The following is a 27163-nucleotide window of genomic DNA, read 5'->3' as shown; positions in this document are numbered from 1 at the left end:
AAACATAGAACCGTGATCTTTGATGCTTTGACATCTTCTATCACGAGAGCACTCTCAATATTTAAAATACAACTTTATTTCATGATTTTCTCGATGGTTTTCTATCAAAGGTAAACACCCTCATGGGTCAGTTGATATGGCATCACGGTCACTGCTTCACCCAACAGGTCATAGATTCCCGACCACTATGCTAGACTACTCCAGAGAAACACCCACATAGTAAATTAATTTTTAGATTAATTAGGCTTTACTATTAATATTAAATTGTGATATTAGCTTACGTAAATTCTTGACACTAGTACGAATCGAAAAGTGCTTAAAATTCCAAAATCCAAATGAGGATCGTGGCAGCTAATAGGTTAAGAAACACCCTGTATAAAAGAATCGAATTCTCGATATATTCAAGCTTGTATTGTGTTTTAATTTATCAATTTTTCACGCTATCAATCTAAATTTGCATGTATATTGATTTTTCATTGGGGTAGAACGAGCTACCAGCCAGGAAGGGAAAAACAGGGTTACGGAAGAGGAACGAGGGTAACGCGACGGTTGTCCAATCAACGATGGCTACCTGGTCCGTTGTTGTTAAAACGTCTATAATGTGTCACCGTTATGGCGACATTTGTTTCGGCGGGGCACGTGTTTTGTTTCGCGATAGCGGGCGCCGCGAATTTTACAAATTAATTCCGCGTGTATTGGGTTTGCTTTCAATTATTCTCTGATGCGGCAATTTCCACATGGCGATTCAATCGAACCAACGGCATCGCACAAAGAAGAGCAACCAACAGAGATCGAAGCACATAGAGCGCTGATTAAACTTTTAACCTCTCCAAAACGGACAATTGAGTTCTATTCGGCACATAGAGACGTTGCATGAAACGGACTTTGACATATGGGTCACCCACTGCTCTTAATTGTAGTTTCCAGTTTTCTTTCCAAAAATTACCGATCGATCCCTTTTCCACGATATCGTTTTCGATATCAACTTTTCAGGCAATTTGTGTCGTTCACGTTTCGATCCATACTCTTAAATACGACGAAATCAGTTGTTTGGAGCCATAGCTTTAATATTTTTAATAGCTTTAAGGAAGATTACTTTTCATTAGCGATCGAAGAAATATTTCGAAATAACGCTGTTACTTACATTCTTTTCCGTGAATTGAATTTTATCTTCGTTTCAAACTTCTCGTACAATTTTTCATTACATACCACATTTATTTTACGTTAGTAATAAATTTGCTCTATTTGTATCTATGCTCTATTTGTTCTATATACGGTTTCATAACTTACACTAACATTCGGTGGATACACTCGACGTAATAATTCATATTTGGGACGTAGATGTAAACAATAATAGCGCAGTCTAATTTATATCGTTATTGAACCATCAGCTGTATGCATTGTTCCTACAGTTTGTTCCACTGCGTGCTCTTTAAATTAAATTTTCGAAAGCACGTGTTTCTTGCAATCTCGTTATATGTACAATCGAACCGACCGAAGTGCATTAAACGAAACGAAACAATATTCGCTCCATTTAAGTGGGAGCACGCTGGCGTGCGGAACGAGATTGCTGTTATAAATTGAAAATCGAGACAGGTAAACATGATTTTGATAAATTACATGCGTGAAATGTGTGATGCGAGAAGCTGATGCATGAACGCATCGTGTGGTACAGTTCATTGGTTGATAGCTTTGTCAACGTTTCTGACGTCACGCGTAATCTCTCTCAGGGTAGCGACGGTACTATTTTTAATTTTACGCTCACCCCTGAGGAAACACTTTCATCTTCTCTCAGCCCTGCGCCATTTCATCTCCCCACGCTTCCTGTTCTTTCAAAGAAACTCGGCGATTCCGATCATCAAGGATATTTCATGAAACATTAACGTCTTCGCGTGCTACCGCGTTGCAAATGCCAGGTACCAGACCGAGTTAAAAAAAAAAACTAAAAAAGGTTGACCGAAACACAGAATCCCTGTAAACGAGCTGATAGCGAGTAAACAAGGATGGGAAGAATATTAAACAAGAATTAAGTTGTCAAAGGGAGCGAATTACAGAAGGAACACGAAACAAATAAAAGAAACTTTGAAACTCTGCAGGCGACTTTGAAGCGAAAACGAACAGCAGCAAACAATCTGTTGCGTCTGTACGTATTATTTTTATTTTGTGATTTTAATAAATTTATTTAACGAATATCTGTTGCTCGCGGATTACGTCGTTGACCTCTCGCGGCGCTCTATTTAAATATTTAAATAATTTACGATAGCTTTTTTTAACGGAAACGAGTGAAATTTTATTCCAATAACAGATGATCGATAAAATCAACGCATAAGAATTTAATCCTGTTGTATATTTAATCGGACAATTAAATTTCCGTTCGCCGTGAAAATATTTCATCGTGGTATATAAACTTTTATTTTTATTACGACGCTTTCAGTTGATATTTCACGCGTCACCGTAAATCCCAATTAATCGTCTTTACGTAAAATACGATTCCGTTTCATACGTGGTAAATAAAAAGCACTGAATTTTAACGGCGATTCTCTAACGCGTTTCTCCTGAAAATAAATGCTCGACGAAAGTTCCCGTTTCGGTGGTTGAGCAGATCCAAACAATGTCGCGCAACTCTTCTGCAGTTAGTGGAATGTGTCGTAATGCGGTGGTTAACGACGAGGCCACCCTTCGCGCAACGTGGAAAATAATGAGTTCGGCTACGAAGGGTTCGAAGAAAAAAATACGATTTAAGGGTAACGTTTCAACGCTATTCGGCATGTTCTCTGTCGGTTATTTTTCTATTTATAGTACTGTTACCAATGCACGTTCTTTGATAAAATCAAAATTCTTCCTCGGATAGCGAAATTTCAATCCGAGTCAAATTGATCGACGCGCAGAGAAATTGGTATTCTCGCAATCTGTGGAGATTATAATTAGTCATTCAGGATTGAAATTCAGTTATGAAATGGTAAAACGTTGATTTCAATCGTAGACACCGCGTTGTCGGACGGGGTAACTGTAGTAATTAAATTTCATTTGAATGCTGGGTGCCAGAGGAATAACGTGCAGTTATATTGTGACACACGAACGGTTTCGGATAAAACGCATCAAACGAAAATTATAATAAACCGAGTTAAGAGAGTCGCTGTATCATAGTCAACGAAAGCATTATTGCGTAGGATGATACAGCATTTTTTAATCTCCTTTTTTGATTCGCAACCGCCAAGTTTTATTTTATTTAGCGGGTTACGGAAATTTCGTGGTTTCGTTTTCGACAAGCGATGCCCGAGTACCTTTTCAGGCTTCGAGTGACCAACTCGTTGAATTCTGCAGCCCTTTTCGCGCGAATTTACGCGTTCCCAATAAACGTGTGAAATCATCGTTCGAATATCCGATCCCGTTATATACGCAACCATGGTAAATAGCATGTATAGACTAGTGGTCACGACGACGACAGCGTTTACGATCATCGCATCAGCCGCTAAAAGCGGTGTAAGCGCTACAGTTTCAGTCGAATCCGGGCAAAGACTAATGGAGCCGATTGTGTCGCATACTAGGTGGGGGCGGAAACTTTCTCCACCTAAAATACAACCGCTACTTTTAGACTTAGGCGAAAATTTTCTATGCAAATTTCAATGAAATCAAAAGGGACGTACGGTACCGTTTGTTTCTTTAAGATTGGAAATCTTTTTATAATATTACAGCAAAATCATATTCTCGGTCGTTGCTTCAACAAATATTGTTAATAATTAACGTAACTAAAGCTTCACATTATTATCTGAATATCGTCGTCGACTCTATATAGAGGGAGATCGAAGGAACTTTGATTCCTTCTATCTCCTGGTCTCCAGCCGCAGCAACCTCCATGTGGCGAGACCTGGTAATCGGTATTATTCGCGACGAACATTCCTTCGTCGCGAGTAATGTCGAGCTAATGGCTGCGAACTTGTAAAGTGTAAAGTGAAATTAGATTTAGATTAGCAGGGACACCGTCAAGGAACCGTGGCCGGTACCAGTGGACCGTAAAAGAACAAACTATCCGGTATATAATATTGAAAATAAAGTTCATATTATAATATTTCCACAGTAAAATACACTCCTATTTAGGTTCAGTTTTTGTAGGTACGTTTGGAAACGTAACATTTTATTTTGCATAAAGATCCGCGGTTTAGTTTCTAGTCACATAATTTTAAGTTACTCGTTTACAAAAATTCCAGACTGTATTGTCGTGGTATTTCCCTGGAACGGAGCGAAAATACCGCGAAATAAAGCAACATATTTGTTTGCCGATTATTGCGAAATCCTATTAGCATCGTTCGAACTATAAGCATACGCTTCACGTATAAATCTCTCCACGTCTGGCATTTCGGTAACGCGTAAATCCCGTTTGAAAATAATTGGATAAAATGCGACCGTAATTTAGTCGTATGCAATCAGCGAATATTTTCGGAGCTCTAACCGTGCCCGGAGTCGCGAGACACGTTTCCATGTTTTCCGGTCGTTAATTGAAAAGCGATAACTACGTCATAAGTTCCGGGCCGTATTTCCCTGTGACCGCAAAATAATTAAGTGGATACGACGGTGTTGCTGGATCTATTGTGGTTAATGCGGCTGAATTTATGCTACTATTTATGCTAGAGGAGTAAATTTGAAAACGCATCTGCATATGCCACTGTTTGACGTGGAACTGAGAGTAATTGAGTAGCGTAAGAATAGCAGTGATAACAGCAATTGACGAATCAATAACTAATTGTTTCAAATTTAGAGATATTATCTGTCGTTTACTCGAACGTGAATTACCATTAATGTATCGCAACATTAATTTGCTTACTGCGGACACCTTGACGTGATTCTTATAATTATGAGTTTCTGGTGTTGTTAAATTGCACTAAATTGAACGTAACATTTTTAAAAATAGAATAAATATTGGAACAGTTCGAATAACGTTCCACACAGTCATTTTAAGTACTCGAGTCATCATCTTGGTTGGTAAATAAACGTTTCTTCGAGACTGAATGTTATTGCACCGCTGTGCAAATGATCTTTCATTATGTTTAAATAAACGCTAGTCCACGATGGAGTCAACACTTTCGAAGTGTTTTACAACAGTAGCACACATGCAAGGCGGCGCTTAGTCGAAGATAGTTTAGAAACAGCACTTTAACTGTACTTGACCCCTTTCGCATGAGTCGGAATATTTTACATATTAAAGTTGTATTCACGCCCTGAGATAAATATAATACTCGTAGCTTAACCCCGTAATAAGATCCTTAGCCATAATAAATTATAAGATTACAACAAAATGAAATTGTTTTCTGTACGCTACGATATATCTTTCATTCGCGCAAAGTTTCATTTGAATTAGAAATTTCAAAATGAAAAGCATCGCTAGCTAAAAGTTACTCATTTACGAGCATTTAGCGAGCATAAAATGTACGAAGACTTTTTCGACAGCACGCACGTGAGAAGTGACACGTACGCGCATATATATACGCATATATTTTATATGGACAAATGTCGGACATTGTTTGCATATTTCACTCCCACAAAAAACCTCGGTCACGTTATCAGATAAAACGCGAGCGTCAAAGCTTCCTTATCCGAAGAAAAATTTCGTACAACGAATAGGAAGATAGGGTTGACTGTTTATCCGCGCGCTCGTATAAACGAAAATCGGAATTCCAATTATAGCGTGGAATATTTCGCAACGAACAAATAAAGATTTAACCGTTCGATCGAATAAACATCGGGAATAAATTGCCGCGCGTCGCTCGCGTCGGTTACATTTTACACGAAATAAAATTTACCCCGTCTCTGGTATACAGATCGAGCTAAAGGGAGTGTAAAAACAGAAACAAGAATCCTTGAATGGGAGAAATAATATTGACCAAAGGGCATTCGAATAAAATTTTCGCCGTTCACAATTTAATGAATAAACATTTACCAAACAATTCCGGGGGAGAACGAGTTTACGGATTTGATTCCGGTTGTCGCGACGGTGTACACGGGGATTAAGAAAACGTGATATTTCCCTGAAAATAAACGAACGTGTCGGATGTGTTGTGTAGTGTGGTAATGAAAACCATGAGTTTGCGTTCAAAGATGGCGATATCGTGGTCACTAGGGATTTAAAGTTGGTATTACCCATACATGTCGACCTTGCGCTTTTCATCACGTACCGTGGACCTAAACGGGCTCCCTGTAAATAATGAGAGTGTTCGTGCTGTGCACTTTTTCTGCGTGGTCTCTTTGGTAATCTTTTGTTTAGGTATATGTTCCATGTTTTTTTAAATATCATATTGCCATTATCTCCTAATTGTTATAAAAATATTCGTTAACGGTTCATTGATTATAGTTATATGGAATTATTGAATGAGATTATTTGGAGCGTATATAATGTTTACGAAAAAGGCGAGAAAGTTGCAAGAAGTAAGAGTAGATTACTCTTTAATAAATAAATACATTTCACTGATGAAACTTAAGAATTCTTTTTTCGTTGGCACTTTAGTACAAGAAATGATGCTATCACACATATATACGAAAATCTACCATTCCGCATATTGCGATTGTAGGTCAGTCCATGAACAATTTTAAAAGCTTCAAGAATTTTCGCGTTCGCTTGATTTCAGACGTTTTTTGTGAGGATTTATCACTCTCGCAAATGAGAAACCGTTTTTTAATCACCCTCGTCCTTGGCTTCATCCATAGAAAACATCGTTCGATACAATATACATTAATAATTTTGTAATTAACCTCTCGAAGTCTAACGCGACACGTTCATTCACTTTGTAACGTTGCCTTTATTAAAAATTTTGAAAATTTTCAGTATTTTCACGAATTTTTATATAGAATAACGTTCTTAGGGAAACGTTGAAAGTACTCCAATTCAGGCAACCTGTTCCAATTCTCCACTGGCGATAAGAGAACGAATATAATATCAGTTCTGTTCAAAAGTTTAATCTCTCGCTTGGCCAAGATTTTTTCCTAAAATTAATTAGCTTCTGAAGTTGTGTAATCTCCTTGTCTCGCACATTGTCGCGAGTGTAATATTCTTAAAAGGATCGCGAATACGCCCGTGGAGTTTGACCTCCATTGAGAGAAGATTCGCCGTTTCTTTGAACGCCTGCAACCGAAAATATTCTCGTTCCGGGAAGAAACTTTCATCCCGTTCCACGAGCTCTTAGCGAAAACCTTCGCGTTGCGTTTCTCTTTCTTCCGGGGGCTAAGTTTCTATTCTCGGTACTCGAACGTCAGGGATCTTGTAATACGGTGTTCGTACTTTTAATGATTTCCGTCCTGGCTAAGAGTCTTACAAAAAAATTTCCTTCCATTATATGCTCGAGAAAACGGAACTTCTCTATCGCGACATCTGCCAAAATCAAAATCTAACGGTTAATCATTAATCGAAGTGAATCACAATAGTGTAAATACGACGTCAAACCAGACACATCTCAAAGCTGGACAAAGCTAAAGAAAACTTAACAAAACTCGAAAAGAAAATTATACAAGATTAAAGAATCCTGGAAAAAAAACTTAATGCAACTAGAGAAATCTGGGGCAAAATTGAATGAAACTGAAGAAAACTGTTGACAATTATACTACTACAACTGCGAAACATACTCCAATATCTAACCTACATTGAAACAAGTACTCAGAACAGTCGCCAAGAAAAGCAGTCAGCAAGAAAGGAAGAATGATCATTGTCGATGCAACGTAATTGGAATTTTTGCGATGAAATCCTTTGCTCGGCAACTGTCGCGACGAGTAGAGGCAACACTTGGTATTCAGACTCGTCGTTCTTCAGCGTAATTTAAAGAGGAAGGCCGAGAGACCCATTACCAGCGGAACTTTATCACCTATGATTGAGGTCGGTGACGATAACTTAGCAATTTCCACCGAGGTCGCAGTGTACCATTTCTCCTAATCAGATTTCTACAAAAATTTTGAATACGTGGAGTGACGGCTGGTGTCCCTTTCTATCCTTCAAAAGATTCCAACGCTCTGAAGAAATAAAATAATCATGAATCTTTAGAAATGAATTGCAGCGAATCAGCAAGCCTCGAAAAGTACTTTTTACTCTTTCCCAGCGTCATTTTTTCTTGCTTCTCTGAATTTATTCTTCAGGACTTCGGGCAATATTTCATTTTAATTTGAAAAATAGATGTTCGATAAATTTTGGTGATTGATTATTCATCGTTTCCCTGTAAAAGATTATTAAAGTATTTTAATAAACGCGTTCTACGGTAGAAGAACCTCTCGTATCGGTTCATTTCGCAAAAGTCCTTCAAAGTAAGAGACTTCCCCCTCCGTCACTTGAAAACAGACAAGCCCAATATACTTGCAAACTGATCGTTGCCAGAGTGGCGCAAAGAATAGGGCCACTAACCACACACCCCTTCGACTTTTCAATATCTGCTTTATATGAGTCACGTAAGAACGCCAATTGAATAGAAATCGAATATATTTACTCGAAAATATAGCAAAGTAACTCGACCCTACGAGTGTCTCGCGTTTAAACGCTTTTGTCCAGTCTTTTTAATCAACGAAACAAAGTGTTCGATATTTTTTAATTCTACTCTTTAAATGTTTGGAGAAAGTAGTATTAATCTATTTACAATCGAAAAATTATGTTACTAGAATTTTTAGAAAATTCATAAGCGACATTTACTTTAATATTTCGATCTTAGCTGAAAACAACATACATATCTAATTTTAACGTTTCTGATCTAAAATTGATGTGACTTTATTAGCAGACGTAGCTAAATGAGGCACTAGTGAAATAGAAAAAAAAAAAGTATAAGTTTGTACTTCAATATGCTCCTAGTTAATATTGATATTACGTCGCGTTATTAAATGCTTGCGTTGTAAACTGGAGTTCTTTGATCTTCGTTTATAATGCATCCAAGCAGACCTCCGTTATTTGAATTTTGCCAATTATTGCACGAGTTTAGTCCGAAGATCTTGCGGCTCGTTTCTCATTATATCTAAAATGTCCAGAAAAAATGGTTTAAATATGACCGTTTTTAAGTTTATAGTCAACGGTTAAACGCATAATTATGAAGATACAATTAACGAAGCTTTTGGAGGATAACTCGTTCGCGTTGTGTTAATTTAGTTCAAAATTAATTTGATGCTGGAGTCGAAATGAGTAATACCAAAAGGTAATCGGATAGTCACGCTCAAAGTCAAAGGAAACAGGTTTATCGTTAACAATATTTCGCGTAGGTAAGTTGAAAGTTCGCAAATTCGAAAAGCAACTTGACACATTCGCGACCGCTGACGCGAATTCACGTTTACTTCAAATTCTGTTCCTGGTTTTGAATAAATTATGAAAATCTTTTTATTTTATACGCTACATATTTGCAACATTGATATTTCAAAACATATTCTGTTATTTTTATCTTCGCCTTAACGATACAAATTTGCAATACCCAGTGATTTTGAAATTTGCAAGAACCAGAATGCGGAGGGCCTTGGAAAAAATTTGCAAACTATTGGCATAGAACGTTTGCTCCAGTCTAAGAGTGAGAAATATGATACTGTAGATTAAGAGACAATATTTATGAGGTTCCTGTAGCGCATATTTATGAAATGTTAAACTACATTATCATAAGAAATGTGATCCCATTAATTTGACCATACCGATATTTTTCTCTTCATTAATTTAGCCACTGAGCATGACTTCACTTGATTACGTGGTAATTACGTTGCCTGAGTTAACTTGGGCGCGGCCGTTAAGTGGTTATGAGGGTATTCGGTCTAGATGATCTATAATATCGGCATTTAAATTATTAGCTTTTATTAAAGTGGACGGTCTTGAAAAAGCTCCTAAAGTATACAAACATATAGTAACTATACTTTCATTCTAATTCCACAGTTATTTATGTACTTAATTTGTTTGCAGAGTTATTAACCCCTTAGCATAACCCCTTCGACGATTTTCGTTATTTTTCGTCGCACAGTTGCACACGGAGCGTAATCACAAAATAGAAGTTAGAATTTTGTTTCAAAGAGACATTGAAACAAAAGACGGACACCGTTGGCTCGTTGGTGTCCGGTATCTTCTCTTTTACCGCACGGTTTAGGTCTCTCCCTCTGCTTTAGAATGCCCTCCTCGGACCGGAATATGAAGGGATTAAGCCTGGTAGTATTAAGCCCGCCTGAGGAAACCCATACCAACTTTCCTCCCCGATATTGACCAACTTAGTAATTTCCTTTCAAAAAAATTCCCCCGCCGTTTCACCGATTTGAAATCACCGCGAATGGATTCCCATCCGTTCATCAAGCGCGATTTCTTCCGGAAAGTCGAACGATTATCGACTATTTTCTTGGCCGTTCGTGAAATGTCGCGCATTTACGAGAATCGACATCTTGCCCTAGGCGTGGAAATTAACTCGATTGGACAATTTTCTTTGTTTATTGATTATAAGGGCGCGAAAGACTATTTAAGCTTTAGATTATGACTCTTCTAACGATAGGGCACGCTCACCCTTACATTCGTTAAATTCTAGATTCATGTTACTTTGCATTTTCTTGCATATTTCTATCCATTCCTTGACATCCCCATTAGGGGATGTAGTTCGTTAGGGGCTCGTTGGCCCTCCTATGGTTAGGATACCTCGGGATCGCTAGACCACAGCTGTGGCATAGTATAGCTGTAATGAAGTAAAGCTACAGCTCCTGAGGGTAAATTGGACAATTACCGAATATTGAGAAATTCGATGCGTCATATTTTTCACGTAACCCTCGGAAGATTAAAAGTTGCATGGTCTTTCCTTATAAATAAATTGTAAGTTTATTTCTGTACAAATGCGTGGAAACAATTTCTAAATCTAATAATTGTCGGTTAGTAGCGTTCATTTCCTATGGAATAGGAAGCCATCGTAGTAAACGACGAACGATTTATTTCTGTTGGAAACAGTTAAGTGTAACATGTATTCCCATTACGTTCGAAACAGCGGAGGAATCGACTTTAAATCGATAAACGTGTATATCTTCCACAGGAAGGAACTGCGTCATTATCTTTCGTCATGATGTCGATTGATACGATAAGATAAGTGTCATCGATATTGTGCAATCATTAGGCTCCGTCACGCCGATCAATACGCTGAATTCTCGACGGGTTCGATGCATTTCATTTCTTTTTTTTTTTGCACGGCGCGTTCCGTTGCAGACACTTTTTGAAAACTCGATACGTTGATCGTGGGAGATTTTGAGCACGCCTTTTGAATTGGAATATGCAACGTTATTGGATCGGATTGAAAATGTTCTACGAGCCGTGCAACTCTGGTTTAAAACAGGATTTCATGGTTACTTTTGGATGAAATATAATTTGGTATTTCTGTTCTTTAGGTTATAAGATTCGAAATAAATTTCGTCGACTCTACCAAGAAATTTTTCTACGTCAGCGTTCAAATTTTGGTAAATCATTTATGTTTTCAGTTTCAGATACTTTTTTCTACGTTCTCCTTATTTAGATATTTCATGTTTCGATTCGCACATTCTGTGGATAACTTTTTACGAATTCAATTACATTTATTATATTTTTCTAATTGGTTCTCGATAACTGTTTGTATCGCTACTTTAAAATTATGTTATTTCCCGAAGAGAATTTAAATTCAGAGACGAAACGCCGGATGGAAATCGATACAGTTGCATTTTACGTTTGCTACAAGCTCTCGAATCAAATTATACATTTATTTCCGCATCGGAAATCATCGAACGAAAAAAAAAAAAAAAGGGGGAAGGAAATGGTATAATTTTTATTGGAACAGATTTATCAAACGAGGCGAAACTCAACGTTCAACGTAATTGCCACGGTCTTTCCTTTCGTACCGTCGATGTTCTCCTACTTTCCGTATTTAGATCGCTCCAACAGTTTTAACTATGCCGAGGAGAATTTTTTAAACTTCTTTTTGTCCCGTCGTATCGTGCAATCGATATCAATTTCCACCGCGACGAGAATATCGCGTAGTTAACCTAACAAAAATTGTAAAAACTGCGCAACGGTTGGGTCGCTCGTGTTTTGCAACTAATATTAAAGCAAAAGTACGACCTCGTTGAATCGCATCCGAAGTACCGTCCCTGGTTTCGAGTTCAGCGAACAGAATTATAAAAAGTTATCGGAAACCAACCAATAAATTTCAATAAAAATAATAAAACATGTAGAAATGCGTGTAACAATGGACGTAATTTATTCAAAGAATAAAAAAGAAGTTCTGTATACATACGAAGTATATAGGTATAGGAAGATTAAAAATATTTTTGGTATTTCAAAAATCGCCAAGGGTGATATCGTACGAAAGAGTGGAAGATGTATGTGTAAAAGTATCGCCGTAACGTCGAATTAAAAATTCTATCAAAAATAAAAAAAGAAAGTATCCCCATGAGTTATTACAGCTCGCAATTTATGTGAGACGTAAGTTGTATTGCGTTGACAACGATTGGACACCGTCACGATTTATGCGCTAGTTCGCATTCGTATTTATTCGACGTCACGTATCCGACGAAACTTTGAATGTAATTCCTAAACGAGGCACGCATCTACCCGCTTGGAAGGCTTATGGCATTTACCATAGCGTAAGGCTGCGATGCAATTAATTCTCGGTGCGTAGAGAAATCACGCAGACACCGGTGCACTTTGTCAGCGTTCGCTTTCAGAGCTTACGGCTCCTATGTTTGCCCTTGAACGACGTTTAAAATTAATTAATTAATTCGTTCGACTCGGAGACACTCTTTGGTACAATGATAAACAATGTGAAGCGTTTATAACAAATACAGATACTAAGCGAAATTAATAAATATCCACCTTTATTCAATTTTACTTTGCTTTCTTTGTCGACGAATTGTAATAAATCGGGTGGAAGGTTCTACATATTCCATGAAATGACTTTTTGCAAAGAACAATTGATGTTATATTTATTGTATGTGTTAAAATTCTGTGTGCACTGGATTATATTATATTTTAAAGTAAGCCTTATTGCCCGACCATAAAAAGACTTAGGTAAAATTTCAAATTTGTGTCGACTCGTATCGATCCTAGATTGAAACATACTTTCTAATAAAAAATATAACAAGAAATAAATTAGTATATATCGAATTTATTTCTCCAAAATTCGAAGAGGATGACCTCTATGATGACCGTAGAAACGTAGATTAATCTAAATAACAATCTTTCCGCCACCTGTCCAAGTTTTCACTCGACGATTATAAATTTGCATAACGTGATATAAGAAAGCCAGCCGTTATGCGCCGAAACGCCGATGTGAAGAAACTGTATCGACCTAATTTGCCCTTAATTACCGAGGAGGGGCGATTATTTACTCTCGACCCTTCTCGATACCAGACACGACAATACTATTAAAGTTATTAATGCTCCCCAGCGTGATCGGCTCTCTCTCTCTCGCCGCGTATGCAACGAACAACAAAAGCCAGACTCGGACCGCTTGTCGTTACGGCATTTATTTGCAGCGAAACGTCAACTATTAGCAGAAGTTTTGAGGTCGCTCTTGTGCGCGATATGCAGTCATGAATTCGTTGGTAGTGCATCGGGGTTGTATCACTGTTAAATATACGCGTAAACGTCGTGACAGGTATAGCGATTCCGTGTATACGAACCGAGACCTGGCGTTCAACTGGGAACTTTGAAACTGTCAGAGATATTGAGTTGTGCCTTGCTTCCAATTTCACCGTATTTTCGTTCGTTCCTCCTACGTTCGCGTTTAGTCTGTTGCCGTAATCTATCCCCGGCTAGACGAGCTCAAGGAGGAATATTTAGACGCGGAACGCAGAAGTATATCGTGCGTTTCGATTTCCTGGCTGGCGTTTCCTTGATCGTTACTACTCGAGGGAAACGGATCGTACGACGGCATTCTCTTTTTTCCTTTATTTCTCCCGTTTACTGCCTCTTCGAATCTCGTTCAATCTGTGAGCTCTTCCCGTCATCCGCTGGTCTACATGTATTTCGTATTTTATTGTTGTTTGTTGTGCGCTTTTTTTCTTCGTTCGATATATGAGCCGTTCGCTGCACAAATCGATTAACTCCACCAGTCGCGTAAAAATTGTAAGATTAGTGACGATTCTTTCTTATTAATTTTATATGTGTACTACCGTTAGACGAAACTGTATTTATACAGTATACAACTGTATTTATGCATTCTACGATATTTATTTGAATTTATATTACAAAGGGAATTTAAAGAAATAATGTAGATGCATTTATGTATTTATGACAAAATTAAGATTTACAGTGCTCTTTGATGTTTACATTTAATTCGTTGATATAATATAGTAAAAATGTCATCAAATGGTGTAGAATATTAAGAAAAAATAATTTCCACGGAGTACTTACGTAAAAGATAATTAAAAATTGTTGCAAAAACCCTCATTCTTCGAACTAAAAAATTTGTATAATCCCTTTTCAGCTCGAGTTTATCTTAGTTCCTATAAAAAAAGAAAAACCTCTCTTCCTTCGTACTCGATAACATTTTATATCGTAAAATATTGAAGAATCTCTAAAAGGCCGGACCGAGCGGAAAGACTTTTTTACTTTTTCAGAGCGGGGAGAGGGGAGATTGTTCCCCGGAGGCGGTCGCAGATAAATCAGACGATTCTCGACAAGACCATCTTCTTTCTAAATCTCTCTGCTTTTCCTCGGTATTATTGTTCGGTATTCCCATCATCGTATGTAGCCGTAATTATCGATTTCTTCCAGCTAGATGGAACCAAACAAATGTCGGAAGATAACCGCGAGGAATATAGGTCGTTCGGCGAGAGCAAAGGGTTTTCTTGACCTCTCTTATTCTTCTCCTGGTTGCCACTCAACATCCACTGCTACGGTCTGGCCACTCTCGGCGGGCTATTTTATTTCATGGAACGAAGTACCTTCCTAGCATGAGTTGCACGAAACTTCATTTGTAGGATCCTTTCCAGATTGCACGAAGCACGAATTCGAAGATACTCGGAGCTCAAGGAACATGAAATTGTTTGCCCTCGTGTCCAAGCGTGGATTTACCACGAGGCCAACAAGGCTTCAACCGCGAGACCCCGAGGCACCCTCTATTTTAGGGGTTGAATGAACAAATATTTTCATTTAACTACTATTCAAAAGCATAAAGTAAACAGCTTTCATTTTTGAAGAATGGCCCGCGTTGCTCCAGGGCACCCTCGTGCTAGCGGTTAAATAAGCAAATGTTTATATTTTCATTTAACTAGTACTCAAAAACAAAGAAGAAACAGTTTTTGTTCTTGAAGGATCGTGTGCGTTAAATTATACTTCAAAAAAGACTTAATACACCGATATCATCCAATTCTTTACAAAGTATAATTGAACGAAGTTATTTAAAGTTATGATATCAGAACACAGACTTTTCATTTAAAACTTGTCGTTAGAATTCTCAATTTCGTGTACAAATCTCCAAGTAATTATCGTTCCAAGTCACCATTCAACGTTGTAAATGAAAAGCAGTCGCAATTATAACGTTTAATAGACGTCTCGAATTCAAGAGTCGAGACGTTTCAAGTGAATTAATGCTTGTTTTCGCGACTTCAAAGTTTCGGTCTTTAAAGAGATACGACGACGAGATGCACGCAATTAGGTGTCGGACACTTTTCGGCCGTTTTACATGCTTTCGGGCACAAACGTAACTATAGGTCTGCTGCGAAAGCATTCAAGTTCCCGCCGTTCTCCCGGCAGCGGGAAAGCATCACAGACCCTCAGATTACTCAGCTTAATAGACACACGAGCCGTATATTAATCATGCATCAAGAGAAGATCCGTTACATTGTTTGGCGAAATTCTTTGCGAACAACACAAACGTAGGTAGGTACGCTCGGTCTCTGCGTAGCCCTATTCATCATTGCAGATAATACATATTCACCCTATCTATCTATCTACCCTCTGTCGTTTGCTAGAATTATGCGCAATCCTTGCTCATAATAGAGGAAACGCGGTATGAATACGATCAGATACGATGCTGAAGGAGAACAATTACAGAAGAGAGCTCTGATCGATCATTAAGAAGAAATTAATGACGTTGAATTAAGGTCACGAAATAAAGGCCATTTCTCTGTATTTCGTCGATGCCACGGATACCTGTTCGGAGACTCGAGTTATTTGTACAAACGAGAGCTATCGAAAGGTGTTCTACAAATGGAACGAATTGGTATAATTACTGAAAAATTTGAACGTCCATTGACGAGGATTTTCTTCTGTCTTCCACAGGTACATGGAAAATGATGCTTACAGAAGTGTTAGATTCAACAAAAAGGCAGGGCAGAAAGGGAAGTGGTAATCGCTGTTAAATTTAAACGTATGTATACAAAATTTGTGTACTTTTAAATTATGTTATATCCTTATTGTATATGAATATGCACTGCTATATCGATTTACAAATTCGAGATAACTAAAGAAACTGAACTTATCAAAAAGGTATCAGAGATAGTTAAGCACTGTTAAATTTAAATGTATGTATACAAAATTTGTGTACTTTTATCTTCAAGTTATGCTATGCAGTTATCGGTAAGCAGTTATCATTGTAAAACGAGGGTATCAAAATTTGTATACGTTACTATCGAAATTTTAGATAAATTGCAGGGGAGTATATTGGGTCGGGGCTACACTATCCACATTTCCTACATCCGTCGTGTACTTATTTATGCATCGAAATGGGATATTATACCTGTGTCTGAATGGATGTCACGATCGAACGAGCCGCGATGAGTTCTCGAATGTGCGTCCAGTTAGAATCAGGTCGATTTTCGCGGCGCCGATATTAGATTAATATTCTATTCTCCGTCTGGGGTTGACGGACTCGATAATAAAGCTAGAGGTAATATTGCCAAGAATTCATGTGCGCCGACTAAGAGGGATCGTGCATCCCCTTAGGTTCGATATTGAAATACGACGTCGGCGCGAAGTTTGCTTTATTTCCAGTTATATCGAAGTTTTGCGTGCACACCGGGACGTTCCTATTCGATGCGAAGTGTCTTTAAAAATTCAGAACTATGTAATCCGTAGGTCATTGTCGCGGTAATATCGAGTAAGGCGTTTCAGCTTCGAGCTATTCGTATTCTCAAGATCAGCGTTTCTCGAACATCGACTTCCCATTGCCTCTCTCGATAGAAGAACACTTTACGGGCACCTTGAACGAGGGGAAATATTTGGCATACCCTCGAGAGTAGAATTCACTTTTTACCTGTTCGACAGAATTTTCAAATATTTGCCAAAAATACATTTAGATGTCGACAATGTTAATTCGATTTAAATAGCTCCGTCTTTTAAATTAAATTCTTTCGATTTTGCTTACTGTGGCGATTAGAAGCTTATTGGATGGTTTTTTTTTCTCAAATTTAGCCAGTTTCAGAATTATTTTTGTTTTCGAAAGGTGATCTAGCGTTAGTCTTATGGTGCTATTTTACGTGGAAGTTATTTACCAACTCGTTGTTAATGACGTACGTAGATGTATTCAAAGACCTGAAGGAAGAAGTGAAATTTTCGATGGAATACTTTGATACTCTCACACTTTTCTGTTAGAAATTATTCTTCCTTGCATAAAATTGCATACATGCAGCGTTCCTTTATCCACTGCTGTTATTGTAGCATTCAAAATTGATAACCATAGAATGTTCGCTCGGTTTTCATGTATTTTTAACATATTTTTCCGATCGATTTTCCATGTTGAGTGCCTAAATTCTTGAACGTTTTCTGTAGACAATGCAAAGAGAATGAATACATTCTTACATTATGGGGACCAAAAAGTAATATTATAAATTTATTTGTTTGAATTTAATGTAAAAGAAACGACGTTACTTTCTTGTCCACCTAATAACAATCATATTGACCTTATACATACATTATATACATTATTTTGTGAAAGATAAAGAACTTCCTTTGAATTGCAAAATAGACGCCAATTTGGCCTGGTATACAAGAACCGTTCGATAAAAATAAAATACTACGAGAAGTAATTTTCTCGTTGCACGCAGTTCGCGAAATGCGACTCTACGCACTAAAGTTTAGAGTCAACCGTATTATAGTCGAGGAAATTTCAGCGTGAGAAATTGAAATTGAATTTTCCGCCGAGAAATAAAGATCTCTGCACGCACCATAAAGTTTTGACGACGCAGTAAAGTTCCATGGGAATTAAGGCGCGAGGAATATTCGAAAATGAACTCGAAACTCGAGCATCGATCGGTCGTGAATTACGCAAGGTGTATCGCAACACGTGGGAAATTCGTACGAGCGTGTGCACCATTTGACTATTTTTCCAATGTTATTGTAGTTTAATTATATGTATATATACTTTTGAGAACTTTAACAAATGTGATTATTTAATTTCTTAGAAATATTTACAGTGAACTGTCTAAAATATTAAACTCGAAGCATGAATGAATGAATATAAAACAATTGTTAAAAGTATCCACATTTTCCATATTAACAACGTTCCTTCTCGTTTCTCTTGGATGGAAAGCCGTTCCCCTCTCACAGTTTGAAAAGCATTAATCTAATGGAACTTCTTCCGATAATTGAATTGATTACTCAAGGAATTTTAATAAGATTACCTTGTTAATCTTTCGTTAAAGTCGTGTTCTAGTTTGATTTCATAACAAATTAACGGTTTGTTAGCTGTACTTTTTTAAGACTCGAGAGCTTAATGTTACATCCGTAAACCTTGCAGCAATATTCTGACATTTAAACATGTGAAAGCCTTTCGAGCACTATGCAGATCATTGTTTTTGTGTCCTCAATCGACCACAGAAGTAGATCTCGCATGTTAGAATACGCCCTGTACACTGTCGCTCAAAAGTTTCAAGCACCCTTTGATCTTTACACAAATAAAGCTTCTTGTACACGCGCACACTTGTTTCATTGAAAATTCTACCCTTTCATCTACGAAGAACAGTGCTGACGTACGATACAACACTACTTCGAACAATCTCTAGAAAAATAGAACGTGTTTACGAGTTGCTTTTACTACAGGAAACACGAATTATTGAGATTGATTGCTTTAATGGGTACGTCTCTTCCAGTGATTAATTGTCTACTGTGATTAGTTAAAGATAATGTTTTGCGGACGTGCGACAGCAATTTTCCGTTATCGAGCAACAGATCGTATCAACGCATTTTTCAAACATTTAAACCCAAATACAATTATAATTCTCATTATAAATTATAACGTCTTGTCCAATGGAACATTTATTACGATACAAGTGTCCACCTCGACTACGTTGACATTTTATATTCATAACACAAAACCTTAAAGCCTCTTTTGGAATATCCTTTACGTAAGCAACAACTAATTTAAATGTAGAGCTTATGTATCACATTAAGTAACGGTTTATTAATTTGACGATGTCGCAAAGGGTGTTTAGTATCGTTCAAGTATCCATTACGACCACCCTGAAAGTCTGTTTTGGAAAACCCGAGCTCCAAGCAATAACTAATTCAGACATAAAAACTTACGTTTTACGATCTCCGAAAGCTTTTGAGCGACGGTGTATACACCGATTGCCTTTATTTTGTATCACGTGATCGATATGCAAAACACGATCGCCGGTACGATTCGAGCCCGACCACCGATTTGTTATACCCTGGTAAATAGAAAACACTGGCGGGTGTCTTCCATCGGCGCGCGGCGAGTCAAAAAATTCCGTGCAGAGCTAATCGCTGTCCCAATATACCGCGAAACTCGTTGCTCCCCGGGGGTGTCGATATGGACTGTACGGAATCGATAAAAAAAACCGCAGATAGACGTGTAAAGCTCTGCTAAAACGAATATTCCAATTGGTCCTCCATGAGTCTTGGTCAGCAAAGACAAACGAGTGTTTGAACAGTCGTCAACCATCCTTTACCCCAGTTGGCGGCGCGCCAAACACGCTCGGAGAAAGAAAGAGAGTGCCAAAAATATCCTCCGGGATAGGTACTTCGAGCGTCGTTAACGAGCAATTATTTCCCTTTTCTTCCGCTCAAAAATCGGGGCGTTTCACAATGGAAAGGTCGCGAACCTGCGTCCCAATACACGTCGGTTGACTTTTTTTTTTTCACCCCCGCTTTCCCGTTCGACGACGTTTCGCGCAATGGGGACAGGCGAATCGATACCAGGCGTGAAAAATTGACTCGGGGCTAAGGGTTAATTATGCGTTCCCGTAATTGCTCTGTTTTCTTGTTACGCGGAAATCGCGAGACTCCCGTCGTTGTGTATGCGAGCCCGTTGTGCCGTGGCCGTTAACGATCCCGCCTTTTGATTACTTTACGCAGGTGGAAAGTGTTACGTTATTCGCGCAACCCGTTGTTCGGTAAGGTGCAGATGGAGTGTAATGTGACTTCATTACACAAAGGAAGCTTCTAGAGAAACACGCATAACAAGAGAACTTCTCGACGAGAATAGGATCTCACGGCATGGTTGCGATAGTTTCGAGGGAAAATGCATTTATGCGGTCTGCTTTCCGAGGGCAAAGAACCCGACAGCTTGTGTTTCCAGAAATTTGAAATTGGCAAAACGATGACTCGAAGCACGCATAATTTCGCGTTACTGTACCATACATCGATTTCAACGAGGTAGCAGATGGGGTGCATTCGCGTATCGCGATTGCATCGATTCGTGTTGAATTTATGGTAAATTAAGTATATTCAAATTTTAGCTCTAGTTTTATTTAACACCGAGTACTGATCGAAATAATACAATTCTGAAGCTGGACATCGCGAAATTTGCATCGTTAGAGCGAAGATAAAAATTACAAGATATCGACTATTCGGATTAAATTACTGGAATTTAAAGTGACGTGAATTCACGTCAGCAGTCGCGAACGTGTCGAGTTAACCGTTACGCAAGACGAAACCCAGAAATTTCTATATTCCACGACAGGATACGAAAGGAGACTGCTCTACTGCTCGAGGCAACCCCAAGATCAAGCGTAATCGCATAATTCTAGGGTTTTGGTATCCTGTTAGAGCTGTGAGACATCGCACTATAACGATACGATCGCCTCGAAAGTGCGGTAAACAAGCAAGTACTCGATCACCACTCCGAGTTACTTCAACTAATGCAAACACGTGTTTGCATGCGATAAAGCAAACCGAGTTTCAAGGTGTATTTCGATAACGCGAGCCGATTTAACGGGAAATCGTACAACGTAAATCGGTAATTTCTGGAACAGGCAATCCTCGTTTGAAGAAGTTCGTCGAACTTCGTTTACAGAAGGCAATGATTAATCTATTGTCTAGAGTATTTCTAAAAATACAACATTGATCATAACGAGGCAATAAATTTTGAATAAATGTTATAATAGTAAGTACTTAATCAAGATGAATAGTATCGTTATAATTATAATTTTTTTTATACATCACAAATGATAATTAGCAAAGCATACCTTTTCCAAAGCTTACCTTCTCAAAGCGTACCTGCGTTCCTGAACATCAGAATTTATTAATTAATTCTTGATATATCAATTAATTTCCTTCAAAGTGAGCACTCTCGCGACAACGGCATTAAGGTCGAGATTCATTTTACTGGCCGGGTCAACAGTTTCTCCGATCGGGTGTTTTACTGGCACCTCGATATCGCTTAAATTATCGGCAAACTAAAGTCACAAGTTGTTCCACACACCTCTTAAGTTTGTTCCCTGTACATTCCTCCAGGCGCCACCATCGGCAGTTAGCGTTAACTATCGAATAACAATCTTTTGATAATTATCGTAACAATCAATCTTTCAACAGTTCGTTTGCTTGAATCTTGCGATTACGTTGACTATGCCTTTGACGTTATTTTCACAGGTAATTCAATCTATAATGAAAGACGATTTTGGTACATGAAAATAACTTCAAAGTTTTGTATTCAACAGTTTGAAGCTTTTAACGATTTATTTATGTTAATCTTGCGATTATGTTGATTGTACATTTGGCATTATTTTCACAGGTAATTGTATATACGAAGAAAGAGGATCTGGATACCAGAATATCTCCTTAGCATTAAGCGGAAGAGGACCGCAAGTGTACGAACAGAGATTAAACGTTTCCATCGCGACGTGTATATTATAATTAAGTGTTTAATCGTCTTAATAAGGCGAACTAAAGAGATTACTTCTTACGTGAATGGTAATCCAACTGTTGCGCAACCGTCGCGATGCAAGAAATGGAGAATTCCTAGCGTTACGCAAGACAGGTGTCGAGCAGACGAAATTCATCGTATCTTAATGCATATAATAAGTTAGCTCGTTAAATGTAAATATCCTCGGTTTATATCGCCCAACTAAATCGAAATGCACTGCCGGAGATTATAGTTAGGTCGCGACAGAAATGCAATTTTGTCAGCTTCTTCGAAGAGGGGGGAGAAAAAAAATGCGATTCCATTACTTTCCAAGGACGTAACTTTCTTGTAACTCTCTTACAACGTGGATGACGACGATCCGTAGCCTCTTTCTCGTAATTAGTTTTCGTCAGTTTGTAGGCACCGAAGTGTTTATTGGTATCGGTGGAATCTTAAGTACCAATTCGTCGTTTAAAAGGTTCGTCTCGGTTAACGAATCGAGAGAAGGTTGATATTTGAGATTTTTATGTGCAAAAGCTACACGCTGGTTTCGAGTGAAGTTTCTTGTGTTTAGTAATCTACTCTTAAAGAGTATACAATAACTATCCTGAAACATTATTATTGCAAAAGAAGGTCGTAAATTTTCTTTCTCGAACAACAAATTTAATATCACATCTTATTATAAAAATAATAACCTACATTACACATCTGTATTAAATCTTGGCGCCTAAGGCGAAACGCTTTAAAGCCTGGCAGTGAATGGATTAATTATGGGTACGAGTTATTAGTAACGCTTCAGTGCAGTGTCAAAAGAAATGGAAATAAAATGGAAATCTTTAAGATCGAAACACGTTTAGCATCTTATTCGTGGCGTTCGCTCGATAAAATAATTGATTTTTCATCTGTCTTTTGCGAAATATTTCACGGACGACCGCTGGTTACAAATGGTAGAAAATTATTTGACATTTACGTCGGTAGAAATCACGATTGAGCCAATTTTGTTTCCGAATGAAGAGTAAAAATTCCACGTTTATTTGAAAGAATAAAATCAAACGAGTCCCTTGACGTTTCGATTCTTACGAATAGGGAATTTTTGCTTCATCGTTCAGACGGAAATCGTCCCTTTTAAAATTAATAAAAAATGAAATATTTCATTCTGCAACATTTAAAATCAAATTTCACGAGTAACGGATGTCGTCTGTCTTTTCTTTTTTATGCCAAGTTTTTATCTAGATTTCGTTCATCCCCGCCTCGAGTCGCGTCTGAAATCCTGCCCGAACAGAGAGATAAAGGAAAAGCTGGACCACAAAAAAAACGCTGTTTGGGTGTCGATGGTCAAATAGGTGGACGCGGGTTGAATTCAATAACGCGGGTAGCGTCGCGGTTCGTTAAACGTTTCACGTTTGTCGCGAATGCCCGGCGCCGTTCATATGCAGTTCTTCGCGCTCCCGCCATGCTCCTACGCCTCGCCGCTTTTATCGCGAAACGAAAAAACGAGAGAGACAGAGATGGGACAAATGGGATAGCCTTAAAGCGTCGGCGACAGTTTAGATTACTTTTTTTTTCCATCACCGTTAACCCCGAAACTACGTCTCCGGTGTGACAGGGAAAGGTTGAAGATAACAGAGTTGGCGTCCCGAGGGAAGGTAGCCAGGCGTTATTATTAGCGAAAAGATGGACTCGTTTCGCCTTTTTATCCGGCGTGTGTCACGCAACAGCCTTCGCGCTATCAGCGGCTCCGAATCCCAAAAACATGAAATTTGGAAAATAAAGTTTCTACGCGAGAGTTACCAAGCGTTCTGTCAAATGTATATATGTATATACCAGTCGGGTGTTTCTTCACCTTTTCTATCTAAGATAAGATCACTTATCTTAGATAGAAGCAAGATCACTTTTTTTAAAACGATTAGGTAAAATTCAAGATAATCATTTGAATCCTCGAGGTTGTTCATAGTGAATTTCTTCTGTTCTTTTTTCTGTTTTTATTTTTTGTTTTTTTTTTTTTATGTTTGTGGAGATGAATCCATCGCCAGCATCTGGATCGATTACAAAAGAAGATGGAACGCTTTGGTAACACGTTCGACGCTTTCTTCCATCGACACGGATGGACATTTATTTAATTGCAGCGCAACAGTTTCAGCAGCGTGGGACGTGCAGTCAACCGACACAATTATGTTCGACGTGAATCCAACCATAGAGCTTGATCGGTCCTGAGACAATTCGGTTTCGCTCGTTGTTAACGTTTCCGTCCCCGGTAATATCCGTATACGAATTAGCGGGCCACCGTCAACGGGCACGGGCAAGTATCGGGTGACGCTTCGGTATTAATTTGCAGCTTGATCGAGCGATTGGTAAACAGCAACATGTGCCACCATCTGAATCGTTGTATTAGACATTGTGTCGCGGAAGTGCTAATGAGGTGCTAAACATACGTTAAACTCGGGAAATTTCACGCGATAGGTGGACGAAAATCGCTCGAATTTCCTATTTGTTGAAACCGAAAGATAGTCATTAGAAATGAGTGTTCACGTTATAGTTTCGTTAAACGAATTGCGACGAATAAAATTGTTATTACTTTTATTATTATCATTTTTAATTTAATTATTTTTACGCTAACCTAATATGAAACAATGCTTCTTTTTCATTTTCAACCGAATAACCTACATGGAGTACGCAGTAATGAAAAACACACGATATTTGTTATAGAAATGTACAACGAAAGCTGCGCTTTCAAATGATATTTAACATGATCGTCTTTCTATAGAAATGTATTACAACGTCAAATAGTAAACACGAACAATACAAGAAACGAAATTATTTTTGCAACAACCTAGTACGAAACAATGTTTCTTTTTCGTTTTTAACTGAATAACGTGGAGCGCGCATCAATGAAAGACACACGATATTTGTTATAAAAATGTACAACGAAAGCTGCGCTTTCAAATAATATTTAACACGAGCATGTTTCTATACAAATTTCTTACAATATCAAATAATGAACCTTACTGCTTCTTACTACTATTTTAAAGACTGCGAAGCGTATAACTTGACGTATAACACCTAATGTACCAGTCTTACATTTGCTCCTTCTTTACATTCATTTAATTCTTGCTTACATTTGCATTTGCTTACATACCTCTCTTCATCATTCTCTGGCATCCCCATTAGGGATCCCCATTAGGGATGCCAGAGAATGATGAAGAGAGGTATGTAAGCAAATGCAAATGCAAAGTAACGTAAAGCAGAAATTAAATGAATGCAAAGAAGGAACAAATGTAAGACTGGTACATTAGGTGTTACAGTCGAGTTACACGAGTTCCTTATATCCCTAATGAGGACGTCAATAGCCTATTGGGACCCACTGGCCCCTTATACCTCGGGATTGCTAAACCCTTACTGTAGCTACAATCAAACATAACTACAGCCCCCGAGAACAATAATTAACCTGATCGATACAGACGAAATTTTCTTTTCATCCATCTAATATAAAATACTACGCTACATAACCAAACAATACGTATCGTATTTTCCTTCACAAACCGAGGTAGCCAAGACATTTCGTATCGACGAATCGTCTAATTCCAAGCTGAAGACGGGCAAACGAGGGTGGCCGGCGAATATCGGGATTGAGGCTAATCGAAAGCGGCGTTGGTGAGATCCGTTCCTTTACTACCCTGAAAAGTTTACGGGGATAGCTGCTCGATGGTGCTATGGCGTGATCGGAATTTTATTGGCTATGCTCTGTTTTATTTATGCCCTACGCGGATCAACCGAGCAGAAAAGTTTATCCGCGATTACTTCAGTTTTGAATTCTTGAATGAGAATTAATTGGCCGCGCTTCGAAGAATGGCTGGGACAGAATAATCGGCTGTTAAATCGCGTTTCCAACACCCCTTTTTCCAGCCGCGTTTCCACGTATGTTCTGCTTAAAATCAGCTCCATTAGACGCTCGATTTTAATAACGACAGTATTAACTCCATCCCGCAATTTCACTCCGTTACGTACTTCTCCATTTATTCGTTCACATAAATAAACCTCCAAAGATAGATTTATACGAATTCTAGATATTTCTGATTTGGTCTCGCGACACCCGACACCAAAAATGTATCTCTCCAATTTTTCTTTCGTATCGCATAATTCATATTTCGCATTTCGTAATTTATCATAATTTATTTTTGTTATAATATTAAATGACACAATTCCGAGAAGATGTACAAAAATTAAGTGAACTTGTTAAAAACGGAGCGAAAATTATAATCCGTTTTGGAGCGGACTCTCTTTATCCGTAATCAGTGGATGTACGAAAAGCGTAATTAGCGTGTGCATAGTATAAAAATATATTAACCGGGTAAAACATTATTCGAAATGTTCTAGAGTTTGATCGAAATGAAACCTCGCGTAACAAGAACGAACAAATATTTTCGGTACACGCATACCGAATTACCGCCATACGTATACGGATTTATTTCCTACTCTCTGGTTGTCGAGTACGGCTCGTTTCAACGGCGTTTTTTTTTTTTTTTTTTTTTTAACTGACGTGCACGCGAGCGACGCCGCGGGCGAAGAGTGATTCGAATATATTTGTGTTCCGATAGACATGTATTGGGGGTAATAGTTCCGAAATGGAATATATTTATCGTTCACATTCTAATTTTAATGCAAACGCTGTGTTATTTATATTTTAAAATTGTTAAAATATTTCTATTCAAGTAGTCGAATCACCAATAAAATAAAAACCTGCCGTAAAGACAGTAAGTGCATGTTTTTCAGATTACAAAGGCCTTTTGTACCGAACTGTATTTTCACCCTCATATAGCGCTTGACACATTCGCGACCGCTGACGCGAATTCACGTCACTTCAAATTCTATTCCTGGTTGTGAACAAATTATGAAAATCCTTTCGTTTTATACACTACACGTTTGCAACATTGATATCTCAAAACATATTTTGTAATTTTTATCTAGCTTCAAAATTTTATTGTTCTCGTCGTTACTCGGTATTAGAAACGTAAAATATCTACCGGCCGGGAATATGTAAATAAATTACGTTCAATAACCGACGATACCGAGTAAATGACGATAATAATTTTTGAAGGCAGTCACGTTTGCTTTCCGCGCCATAAGCTGCACAGATGAAAACATGGCTA

The 27163-nt window shown here is 38.1% G+C and overlaps 1 protein-coding gene across 3 annotated transcripts in view; it reads right to left on the bottom strand.

Moving 5' to 3' along the window:
- LOC128875928 (potassium voltage-gated channel subfamily H member 8) overlaps nt 1–27163 on the bottom strand; it is a 50073-nt gene that overhangs the window by 20078 nt on the left and 2832 nt on the right. The window lies entirely within an intron of this gene.

This window comes from Hylaeus volcanicus, chromosome 4, assembly GCF_026283585.1.
Source record: "Hylaeus volcanicus isolate JK05 chromosome 4, UHH_iyHylVolc1.0_haploid, whole genome shotgun sequence".
NCBI lineage: Eukaryota > Metazoa > Arthropoda > Insecta > Hymenoptera > Colletidae > Hylaeus > Hylaeus volcanicus.
Note: the sequence above shows the minus strand (reverse complement) of the source record. Positions and strands in the feature narration are given on the sequence as shown.